We start from the raw sequence: 12,975 nt of genomic DNA on the forward strand, positions 1-12,975 counted from the left end.
TGCTCAGCACCATGCGCCACTCCGCGTTCAAAATACTCTTAGAAAAATGAAATGGTACCTCCTCCAGAAAACACGAGCGGTGTGGAAAATAGACCGTGTAAAGCACAATAGTTGTGCAAAAAGTTCTCTCTCATCCTTTTGGTTCTTTTTATAGTCTCCAATTGACTTTATTCTAAATGCATCATCAACAAAAAAAAAAAAAAAAACATCCAATTTTGGTCTGGCCTATGAATCCCCACATGAACGGTGCGATTTTGGGCAATCAGGCAGTATAAATGTGTGATATGATTGTTCTCAAGCCTTTCCGGATCGAGTTAAGCATAGAGGATTAGATTGTTGACACAGCCTCCTCCTACGCCACAAAATTCATTCTTCACTAACGGACCACGTAGTCTGATCTGCATCTCATGGATATCAAGATATTGTCAACTGCCATCGGCTGCTCTGCCAGTAGACTCACATGCATCCATGTGACCCACTTTGGCCCATCGGATCTAACACCTCGATCCCAACCAAGGCTCACATTGGGCGACGATGTTCGCCCCCAGCGCGATCGTCGGCTCGATGCTTGAGCCACAAACCACTGCTCCTCCCACGATCCTACTGTCAAAAAACCGCATGCCCCTATCGTGCGTCTTTTATGCCAGCGGTCGCTGGCTGCCATCGACCGCAGCCCAACAAAATTTGTCACCTGGCCAATGTCGGTCGTTGTCGGCCGCTAGCATCTTCGCCTTCTATGAAAAATTTTAAATCTACCCAAAACTTCCAGAAATTTTCTTAATTTCCAGACAAGCAAGTGAAATCACCAAAAAAATTTGGGAGCAGCTGGCACATCATCTACAAAAGTTGTCATTTTACATGAATCTTGGGAATTAGCATGAACCTCAAAGCTTTTTTTAGTAAGAAACATTCAACATTTAATTAAAAATCACTTAGAACTCTGATTTCAACAAACTTATATTCAAACTGAACAACTCGATGAGTCAAACATAATTACACCAAATTGGTTCAATCCGAGTCACATTAAGCTCGGATCAATTCATTAAAATACTTTTGGAAGCTTTTGGTAGCTAATTGTAATGTCATAGATTCCAAATCTAGTGAGCTTACACTCAAATCGAGTGTATCGATGAGATGAATCCAACGATATGAAGATTACTCAATTTTGAATTCATCATTGAACTTAAATGTCCAACAAAAGCCGTCTGATGGAGTAGTCTAGCTTTCTTTTTAATTTGTAGGGAGACATCTCAAGCCGTCTGATGGAGTAGTCTAGCTTTCTTTTTAACTTGCAGGGAGACCTCTCCTAGGCTATATAAATAGAGCCCGACGCACTTTATGAATGGTACCTAAGCCTTGAATCAGAAGAAGAGCTAGACCTAAAGTTATTTTGCGAAAAAGCTGAATTTTAGTTCCATTCCAGACCAAAGTCGTCGCAAATGCTTCCCGCTTCTGCCGCCTCCGAACACCATCGACCACCACTTGTTGGCCACCCCCTGCTCGTTGCAATGATACTTCTTGTGGAATCAAGAAGTGCGCTGCAAAATTTCAACGCATGTTGCAGATTGAAGAACCACCCTACGAAGTAGCAAATCGTCCTAAACGTTGTGGCACGACGCACCTCAAAGACGGTGCACTGATATTCCAGTAACTACTCCTAGCTGCAATTACCACGGTTGTTGAGCAATGAATATTATACTTTGAGGAACTATGCAGTCATTTCTCGTATGTGGGACAAGAACCTGTATGTGTAATCACGAAGTCATAAAGGATCGGTTCAACAAGACTAGACTCCATTGTTTTCACTCTTTCGGGTTTTTCAGGTAAAAACTTATTGTATTTTGTATCTCAAAATGTTACTTCTATTATCTAAGCATGTTGTCAGAGTTTTGTGTAACTCTAAGACAACAAATAATCACTCTACTACTGTTATGAATCTTCCATCACATGTCAAGCCTACTATGTTTTGGTAAAATGACACGTTCGATAATTAAAATATTAAATAATGTTAACTTTAAATAATGATTTAATAAAGATGTCTTGAATTATGCTTCCAATATGTTCCAATACATCAGCGGCTTCTAGTTTGCGGTCGATATATTTGGATGGGAATGGAGTTATTGCTAAATAGTGTCGTTATATTGCGAGCGTCTTTCTCATGGAATCAGCACGTGTAATTGCGAAGTATCAACATGAGTGAATTCGAGCTTCAAATGGTGGATCTGAGCGGGCTGCTATTTATCTCTATAAAAAAATAAATAATAATTATTTATTTAGTGTATTTTATTTATTTAAAATTTATTTTATTTTAAAAATATATTTATTTAGTATATATTTTGTAAGTTTTTATTTTTTTTAAAAACTAATGAAATTTATTTTTAAAAATACCTTATAAAATAATAATAATTATTAATTTTAATTAAATTATAAATAAAATTTAAAAATAAATAATAATTAAGAAATAAAAACCAAAGTGATCCCATATTGCTCCTGAGGGAATTTGTCTGGGTTCAATTTTATTTTTATTTTTTGTTTTACAAGTAAATCTTAAAGTGTCCCCTGGAAACGATGTGATGCATGTCTTTAATATAGAAAAAAAATGTGCAATGTCAGCTACACTGACGCTCGGGTGTAGTGTCAAATAACCATGAGTTTTCACATTATGAACAAATGTATGTAAAGAGTTAGTCCATGAGCTAATAATAGGATAATATCTTGTAATATATGTACTCTCAATGACAAATTAAAAGAATTAGTTGATATTATGGTTCATAAGAAGATAAATGTCTTATGCATTCAAAAAATTAAATGAATTGGAAAAAAAATGTTAAGGAGATTGATAGCTTGGGTTTTAAAATTTGGTATTCATATTGGAATCACACTAGAAATTGTGTAGGTGTAATTATGAATAAGAGCTTGAAAGATAATGCAGTAAAAATTAATAGAATTAAAGATATAGTTATAATCCTCAAAATTGTTATTGATATTAAGATTTTTAATGCTATAAGTGTTTATGCTCCTCAAGTAGGTTTTTATATAAGTTCACATGAAATATTCTAGATTTTGCGAAAAGAATTAATACAAACGATACCTCTTAAAGAAAAAATATTTATTGGAGGGGATTTAAGTGGAAATCTTGATGGAGTGATGGAATATTTTAGAAATATTCATGGTGGCTATGGTTTTGGAGCAATTAATGAAAAAGATATAACCATTTTAGATTTTGCTTTAGCGCATGAATTTGTTGTTGCTAATACTTTATTTAAGAAAAGATATAAGCATCTTATTACTTATAAGAATGGATTTAATAAAACATAACTTAATTATTTTTTTGTGAGAAAAAGATAATGTTGAGAGTGTAAAAATTGTAAGGTCAATCTAAATGAAAATTTAAGTACTCAATATCGATTATTAGTTCTGAATTTTAAGATGAAGAGTTGTAAGATAAAACATACAAGAAAACATTATCATCGAATTAGATGAGAGCACCTAAAAAACACATAAAATTATTTTTATGAGTAAACTTTATAATTTCAAGATTTGGGATGTTTATGAAGAAGCGTATTCTATGTGGGAAAAAAGTAACAAGTATTATTAAACAATTGGCAAATGATGTACTTGTAGAATTAAAATTAAAAGTTTTTATAAATAAAAATAGTTGGTGTTAGGATAATAATATGCAAGAAAAGATAAAATAGAAGAAATTGTATGATAAAAATTGGTTTAAATATAAAAACTTTGAGAGCTGGGAAAAGTATAAGGTGGCCCGTAGGGAGCATAAGAGAACAAATTGTGATGTTAAAAATTCTCGATTTAGTAATTTTTATAATAGATTAGAAACTAAACAAGATAAAAGTATATGTATAAAATAGTCAAAGAAAGAGAAAATATAAGTAAAGATTTAATATAAGTAAAATATATTGAAGATGAAAATAAAAAAGGTGCTTTTTTTAGAGAAGAACATTCAACTTAGGCGAGTGACCTATTTTGATAAGCTTTTCAATGACGTTTCTTAAAATATGATCGATCTTAGTGATCTTAATATTGTTAGCAATACTAAAATATTTTATTTTTACCGTCGCATCAGTAAAAAAGGAGTTGTGGATGCTTTAAAGAAAATTAAGGGTGGAAAATCATCAGGACCTGATGATATCTCTATTTAAGTGTGGAAATATTTAAGAGATTTTAGAGTTTCTTCACTCACTAAACTCTTTAAAAAATTTAAAACCAAAGAGGATGTTTGAGGAGTGGAGGAAGAGCATCTTGGCCCCCATTTTAAAGAATAAAGGGGATGCAAAAGAGTGTGCAAATTATAGAAGAGCTAAGTTGAAGTGTCATACTTTAAAATTATGGGAGAGGGTTATTAAGGATAGGTTAAGACGTGATACAAAGAATTCTAATAATCTGTTTAGATCTATGCTGGATAGGTCTACTATGGAAGTTATGCATTTATTGAGAGGCTTGATGGAGAAATAAAGAGAGAATAAGAAGGATCTATATACGATTTTTATTGATTTAGAAAAAGCTTACAATACGATTCTAAGAGATGTCCTTTAGAGAGTTCTAAAAAAGAAATGTGTTGATCTGAATTATATTCAAGTCATTAAAGATGTGTATACTAGAGTTGTTACTTGTGTTCGAACTAAAGGAGGATTGACCAAGTATTTTCTTATTTCAGTTATATTATATCAGGGATCGTCTTGCTTTAATTATGGATGCTCTTATTGGACATTTTTAGGAGGAAGTACTTTAGTGTATGCTTTTTGTTGAAGATATCCTTCTTGTGGATAAGACTAGAGAAGGAGTTTAGGAAAAACTTCAATTATGGAGGTCTACATTGGAGTCTAAAGGCTTTCTTTTGAGTAGATCTAAAATTGCTTTCATGGAATGTAATTAAAGTAGTAGTAGCTCTAGTGGCAGAGTTATAATTATGAGTGATCAAATCATTAAAAGGTGTGATCGTTTTAGATATCTCGGGTCTATAGTTTAAAGTGATGGTGATATATACGGGGATACTATTAGTAGAATTCAAGTTGGTTGGTTGAAGTGGAGGAATGCATCAGGCCTATTGTGTGATAGAAAAGTATCACGACGCATATTGTTGTCCTTTAAAAGAGAAGCAAAAATAAAGTTAAGTGTTGTTGAGATAAGAATGCGTAGATGGGTGATTGGCTTGAAACTTAGAGACAAAATGTGAAATGAATATATTGATGATAGGGTTGGTCATTGGTGTAGCTCAAATGACAGAGAAGATTAAAGAGAGTCATCTGAGATGGTTTGGTGATATTAAATGCCGACCATCTGATGACCTAATTACGAGAGTAGATGTTTTAGATTCGACTTATGTGAAAAGGCAAAGGTAGATATAAAAAGACATGACCAAATGATATAAAAAATGATCTTAATCTATTAAAATGAAATGAAAATACGACACTCAATAGGACACAATGGAGAAAAAAGATTCATGTAGCCGACCCCACTTAAGTGGGATAAAGTCTTGTTGTTGTTGTTGCTATTTTCTTTTTTTTTAATATGCTTCTTTATTGTTTTTTTAAAAAAAATTAATTTTTCTTTCTAAAAATAAATTAGCCTACTTTAAAAAACACACAAATATGTCAAACCAGTTTTCTTTCAATTCAAAATATAAACAAAACAATATTAAAAAAATAGGAATTAAAAAAAGTGATTCCATACCATTCCTTAGGAATTATTCAGGTTTACCTTTGTTTCTTATTTTTGTTTTTATTCTTTTTTTGTTTTGTATATATTTTGATTTGCAGCAAAATATATCTGGCAAATTTGATTAAAATATGATTGCCTTTAAAAACACTCAAACCATTTAAAGATTGTTTTGAGTGTTCTAAAAAAAAAACTAATTTATTTTCAAAAATAATAAAAAAACTTTGTAAAAAGATAAACTAAATAAAAATAATTTCAAAAAAAAAACAAAAAAAAAAACAAAAATATGTTTTTGTATAGCATATTTTTTATATTTTATTTTTGTTTTTAAAAATTGTTTGCTCAATGTATTTTCTTATCTTTAATTTCTTATTTCAAAAAATAAATTAACATCTTTTTAAAACATCTAAATATCTTTTAGGTATTTTAAATATTTTTTAAAAAATTATATTTTAATCAAATATGTCAAACATGTTATGTTTCAAAACAAAAACATATACAAAATAAAATATAATAAAAAAAATTTAAAATTAGAAAATAACAATGATCTCAAATGGCTCCTAATTTTCTCCTCAAATGTGCCTTATCTTGGTTTCATGTTCCAAAAGGAAGGCTCGCCCTTTAAGAGCTCCAAAATGTCTGAACTAAGCTCCCTTGATAATGTCCAAGACTTTTCCAAGATGATTTGGCCTCGAGAGATCTTGTTCTTGAGGTGGTAGTCCTTTTTTATGTAATTGATATGCATCTTGTTGTATCATAAAAGAACAAAACTATTAGTTTGAATGCAATTCTATGGATTAGATATCTTACAATTCTCTCTTTTCTTATGATTATCAACATGATTTGGAATTATACAATTCATATGAAGAGCACTTACAATTGATCCATAACATGATTCTAGAGATCTTGGTCTAAAAGGATCACTACGATTTGGATATGAAAAGTTGTCATGCTTTACCATAAAGTTACCTGCTATATGCAACATTAGCCACAACAATATTGAAGGGCAAATAAAGGCTTCCAAACATTAAATGGATTTGCTTGAGGACAATCAATAGTTCATTCATCTAGATCAGCTGCAGATCAACAAATTAGCTGGATCAGCTGCTTATGAGCAGATTATTAATAATTTACAGCTGCCCCATACAGACGCTTACTTGTGAAGCATTTATGGTTATGCAATAATTGATATTTTGTAAAGATTAATATTTTTTTTTCATATTTTATCGAAGATTTTATTCTTTGAAGGTGACACATTTTGTTTTTGTATTTTTAAATTAGGCATTAACAAGGGTTATCAATGATTTGATTTCGAGTTAAGTTGTGGTCAGCTTAAATTCGGCTTGAATAGATTAAGTGCGGTTCATGGCACGTTAAATTGAATCGAGCTCGATCCAGCTCAAAATCGAAGCAAGCTAGCTAAAATTAAGTTTTCTGGATCCGTTTCGGCTCATAATTGACTCAATCTAGCTCAAAATTGAAACTAACTTGCTCAATTTGAGCTATTTGGATCTGTTTCAGCCCGAAATTGGCTAAAAATTTAGTTAGCATCATATATATATATATATATGTTTTATAAGCATCACGCGCGCGCGCGCGCGCATATACACACACACACACACATATATATAAGTTTTATAAATTAAAAAAATACTTTGAGCCGATCCATGTATGACTCGAAATCGGCTCAAAAAAATTTAGATCCAAAGTTTTAGGTCATAGCTCATCTCATTTATTTCGATATGATCTCGATCGGAGCCAAAATTCAAATCGATTTTCGAACGATTAACGATCTACGAGCTAAATTCACAGCCCCAACATTGACGAATAGAAGTTTTCAAGCATCATGAAATGGTGTGAAAATGAATGATCAGAAGAACGTTATTCTATAGTTTTGAATGCAATTCCATGTTTTCTTAATGATGTGCTACATCTCCTTAAGGGCTTTGTTGAAGAAGAACATCCATTACTTTCAAGTCATTATATGAACTTTCGATTCTCAGATGAAGGAGAGAAACACAAAGATGCTCTAAAACTCTTTTTTTGTGGTGTTTAGCCGACAATGGGAATGGATCCATCAGAAGCCATTAGTTACTGAGCTATATTTAACCTCCTACAATAAGCTTTAGTGTGTGTTGTACTAAGTTATGCTCCTACATGCTATTGAAAAAAATTATTTGTACTAAAAGCCATTAAACTATTTTTCCATTTGAAAAAAAAAATAAAGATAGACATTAAAAAATCATAGCAAATAAAATAATACTTTCATTTAATCATCTAATATGTATCAAATATGCATGATATTTGTATATTATTTTTATAATATTTGTGTCATTTTTTATGTGTTTTCATGATATTTGTGTTTATTTATGCAATGTATAGAAAATTTTATGTGCCCAGAGTTGAAAAGGCGCTCATGCACCAATCATAGGCACCCAGGCTCCCAAATCGAGAGAGCCACGCTCCAAGGTACCACTCATGGGCGCCTAGGTGCCATGCGCCAGGCCCCACTCATGAATGCCTAGGTGCCAATCATGGGTGCCTAGGCCCCAAATCCAGAGAGCGCCAGTCATGGGCTCCCAGCACCCGTATGTGCGAGATTATAGTTCGACGTCTCATGTCGCATCGTTTCACGGACGTAAACTTAAAAGGGCATAATACAAAGGGTGAAGTTGCTCACCATGGTATTTAGTAGAATTCAGGTTGGTTTGTTGAAGTGAAGCAATATATGCATCGGGTCTTGTTCGAATTAATGTTGATATAAAAGGGGATGTTTTGCCATAATTCATGTTGGTTGGTTGAAGTGAAGGAATGCATCGATCGAGTCTATTACTTAAAAAGGCGGTGATATAGATGTGGATGTTATTTGTAGAATTGAAGTTGGTTTGTTGAATTGGAGGAATGCATCGATCATGTCAAATGTTTGAAGTGATGGTGATATAGATGTGGATATTATTGGTATAATTCAAGTTGGTTGGTTGAATTTGAGGAGTCCATCGGATCTTGTTCAAAGTTATGGTGATATAGATGAGTTGTTATTAGTAGAATTCAAGTTGGTTTTTTGAAGTGGAGGAATGCATCAATCCTATTGTTTAAAGAATAATCCACTTCAAAGAGATTTCTTAAATATGATTGACCAAGTAGCAATGATTCCTTACTGCAAGTATTGATTAATTTTTATTTTTGACAATAGTTTTACTGATCTGTAAAACTACATATATGTTGAGATGAATATTCGTAATTTAAAAGCTTGGATGTATAATTGATTATATTTAGGATGAAAAAGGACTCATGGATGAGTTTTTAAATGGTGTTGAGGAACTCATGCAGGTTGCATCACAACTGCAAATTTGTCGCTCAGAGGGTAAGTTCCGGTGTCTTTGTGCAAAACAAAAAAATCAAGCGTATTTAAGACCCGAAGAAGTTAAATTGGGTCTTTACCACAAGGGATTCAAACTAAATTATTTGTATTGGATTGCACATAGTGTGCAAAAACCAGAAGTTTAGTATGATCAAAATGCCAAAAAATGTTATGTCCCTCCAGCAGAAAAATACGATGCTGACACATACAAATAAATGGTCATGCTGCTCAAAGAGCTCATTTTGTTGAGAGTGTTCCACACAAAAGTGAAACACCAACAATGAATCACTGTCATTTTATGACTTACTGAACACTGCACAACAATCTATATGGGATAACTGCACTACACATACAAATTTATTAGTGGCACTGCAAATGTTGAGCATAAAATCTGATTTTAACATGCCCAGAGAAGTATTTTATTAAGTAGCAACATTATTGAAAGAGATGAACATTGTAATGAATTTAGTTTCGGATGACCTGTACATAACTACAAAGTTAGTTTCAAAGTTAATGTTACAATATGAGAAGATCGATTGATATGTTAATGACCACATTATATATTATAGGGCCAATACAATCGAGATGGCTTGCCTATTTTGTGATGCTGATAGATTCAAATGGAGGTAAAAGAGTAAAAATAAAAAAGCACTCCATACGAGCATCTCTTTTATTTTCCGCTCATACCCATGCTGCAAAAATTGTTTGTTTCCATGCATACAACCCCTCCATTAATTTGACATAGTACTGGATCTATTGATGCTAACTCGACGAGTCACCCGTCACGTAGTTAATCCAAAAACAAATTAACCATCTTGGGCTAACCCGACCTAACTTGGGTTAACCTAAAACCAACTTTAATCATCTCAGGCCAACCTGACTTAACTCGGATTAACCCAAACCAACTTAAATCAAATCTGGGTCAACCTAAACCAACTTTAAACTAAACTTGAGCCAACTCGACCCAACACGGGTTAATCCACATCAACTTTAACAACCTCAGATCAACCCAATCTAACTCAGATTAACTTGAATCGAACTCAGATGCACCCAAACCAACTTAAACTCAAGTGTCCTAAGTCAAGGAATGTTTGACTTCTCATAAGAAAATAGAAGCACACTTATCACATCCCAGAGACAATATGGGTTGAAATGCAAAAATAAACAAAAAAGGCATGACATTAAGTTCATCCTAAAAATCACTAAAACTTAAACTTAAACCGCAAAATGCAACTTAATTTGAGAAGGAATTTTGGAGGAGGCAACCCATGGCTGGTTACTTGTGACGGAACTATGAGATTTTGACTAAGTCATTCAAAAAAGTCAAACATCAAAACGAAAATAACAAGAAAAATCTTAATCGGCTAAAAGTATTAAGTAACCTAATATTTTTCAACCGCTTAAAATCTGATAAATACATCAAAATTTAAATGAAACATTAATAAACAAAGATCACTAAACATAACTTTAACCCAACCACCCAGATCTACGAAGATCTTTTGGACGCTGCAATACATGGTCACTGAAAATAATCTTCCGTCGGAGCTGGCTTGACCACCTCTTTGAACTGAGTAGATCAGGGAAACCAATAATCACGGGATAACGAAAAGTCATGTGTATCTTGAACGAATTTTCCTAACTAAAATAAATAAATAATAAACAACTAAAAGTGTTTATGCTAACTCTGTTTTACAAGGCCTCAGAAGGAAAAAAGGAGGAGGTTGCCTTAGATTTACTTTACATGTTTTTAGGGTGTGCTAACTCTGTTTTGTAGGGATGACATTTTTAACGACGCATTAGATTTACTTTGTATGTTATCTAATGTTTGCTAACCTTATTTTGTAGGGATGACATATATGTTGTAGTAACCAAGATTCTTTTCCTTTGAGTATTCTTTTCTTTTGTACAATTAGGAGATGTTATAGTCAACCGTCTATAAACATCTGAACTATCCAAAAGAGGACGGAACACGGAGCGAAGGATGAAATTCAACTAAGTCATCAAAGGTAGTTCGAATGATGTTGGTTGACAAGTCTGACATAAGTTAGGGGTGGCACTTGCAAATGTCAATTTGTATGTGTTCATTCAATGTGCCTAACCCAAATTATATGTTGATATCTACATTTATACTTTTTGCCTTGATTACCGATAGACTCATTTAAGGACTAAACTTTCTACTCCAACCTAAACAACTCCAACTTAAATTTTCAAAATGAAACTTGCAACCAAAACTACAGAAATCATATTCACACCCCTAGCAATATCATGCATCTAAACAACGTCAATTGACATAAAAATAAAATTGAGTAGAAACCCTTTTTGATTTAGGAATATGAACGATAATATAATATGTATACATATGCATGACATGTCACTCTTATTCCTTGACTTCAAGCCCTCACTCATTGCACGGAAAGGCGTGGTTGAACCTATGAGAAGCACTACCTTATAGAGTGAGTTCTTCCCATGCGTACTGATTGGCCTTCCAAGCAGATTTTATGTGCATTCATCATCAAGTACTTGCATAGCCAGTTGCACAACTTGCTTCAAAGCACTCAACACCAACCAAAACTCAACATTTGGTGTGGTGAGGCATAAAACATTTAAATTTGTAATTTCAAAAATATATTAACATTATTCTTAAGACATTATGGATATCATACCTATCTATGCAGCTTGACTGATGAGTAGGTAATAAGGCCTATAACTCCTGTTAAGTAACGTTAGGACAAACCATGCATGGTTTTGAATACAATTAGGTGGTTTAGATGGTAGCCCTTTCCAAGCGGGCTATAAGTCTATATAGGATAGGTTCCTGAAGTTTCACCTCCCTTGGTGAACAACACTCGAGGACTCTATAGTCATCCATTTAGAGACGACGTAAATCCTCACTTTTATGCACCTGTATGATCGCATGTCGAGTCTTAATACAACATTGGGATGGAATATTAAACCCTTCTGTGAACATGACCAGCTCAAGCTCTTGAGGATGAAATCGCAGCTTTAATTGAGAATTTTTTAAAGTGGTTTCGTTTACTTAAGATGTAATTAACTATAAGGTTTGCCCTTATAGATAGATCAGATAAAAAAATCTGAATCTCTAGTTGTAGAGTGTTATCATAAGGTCCTCTTCGCAGACACACAACCAAGATATTTTGATCTGATCTCCTTTTGGACGTACGATGCAAAAGTCCTCTACACGAAAGTTTTCCACATACTTTTTCTCGTTTGTCTTCATCATTGTACACCCTTGTCTTTTGATTCCTCTCTCCTCCAGATCATACGATCTGAACGAGAGTTCATTCGAAGAAGGGATTACACGACGATAGATAAGCTGACGACTCCAAATAGACAAACAAAAATGACAAAAAGACCGAATCGAGGCCCACTAAAAAGGGGCACCGTCAAACCATCATCTCTTTCTTATTGAATGTCTCAAAAAGTAGACTTTTCCTTGTTATACTAATTTTGTCCTTTTACACTTCCATTACTTTTCAATGGCCAAAATCTGAAGACCATGACCTAAGAGGGAAACAAAAGTTTTCTTCATAACCTCTAACTTCTATTTATATAAGCAATATCACAAATATGAATAAAGACACATCACATCAATTATTGATAGTTTTTTATTTTTATATTTAATTCTCTTGTTTTTTTTTCTTGCAATAAACTTATAAATAGATAATTAAAAAATCGATGAACTAAATACTATATACCTCAACTTAAGTTCATATTCATATATGATTTTGTAACCACATATTTGAGTCATGCCCTAATTCAATCGATTGAGTGGATTAACAAATCAACTCAACAACTCACCTATAGAGCTCTAGTCATTTATGCAACTCGATTACAACATTAGCCAACTCACAACTCGATCAAAACAACTCATTCATGCAGTAGGCCAAGCACGACAACTTGTGTATTTTCGTCAA

Source organism: Phalaenopsis equestris, unplaced genomic scaffold (assembly GCF_001263595.1).
Source record: "Phalaenopsis equestris unplaced genomic scaffold, ASM126359v1 Scaffold000002, whole genome shotgun sequence".
Taxonomy (NCBI): Eukaryota; Viridiplantae; Streptophyta; class Magnoliopsida; order Asparagales; family Orchidaceae; genus Phalaenopsis; species Phalaenopsis equestris.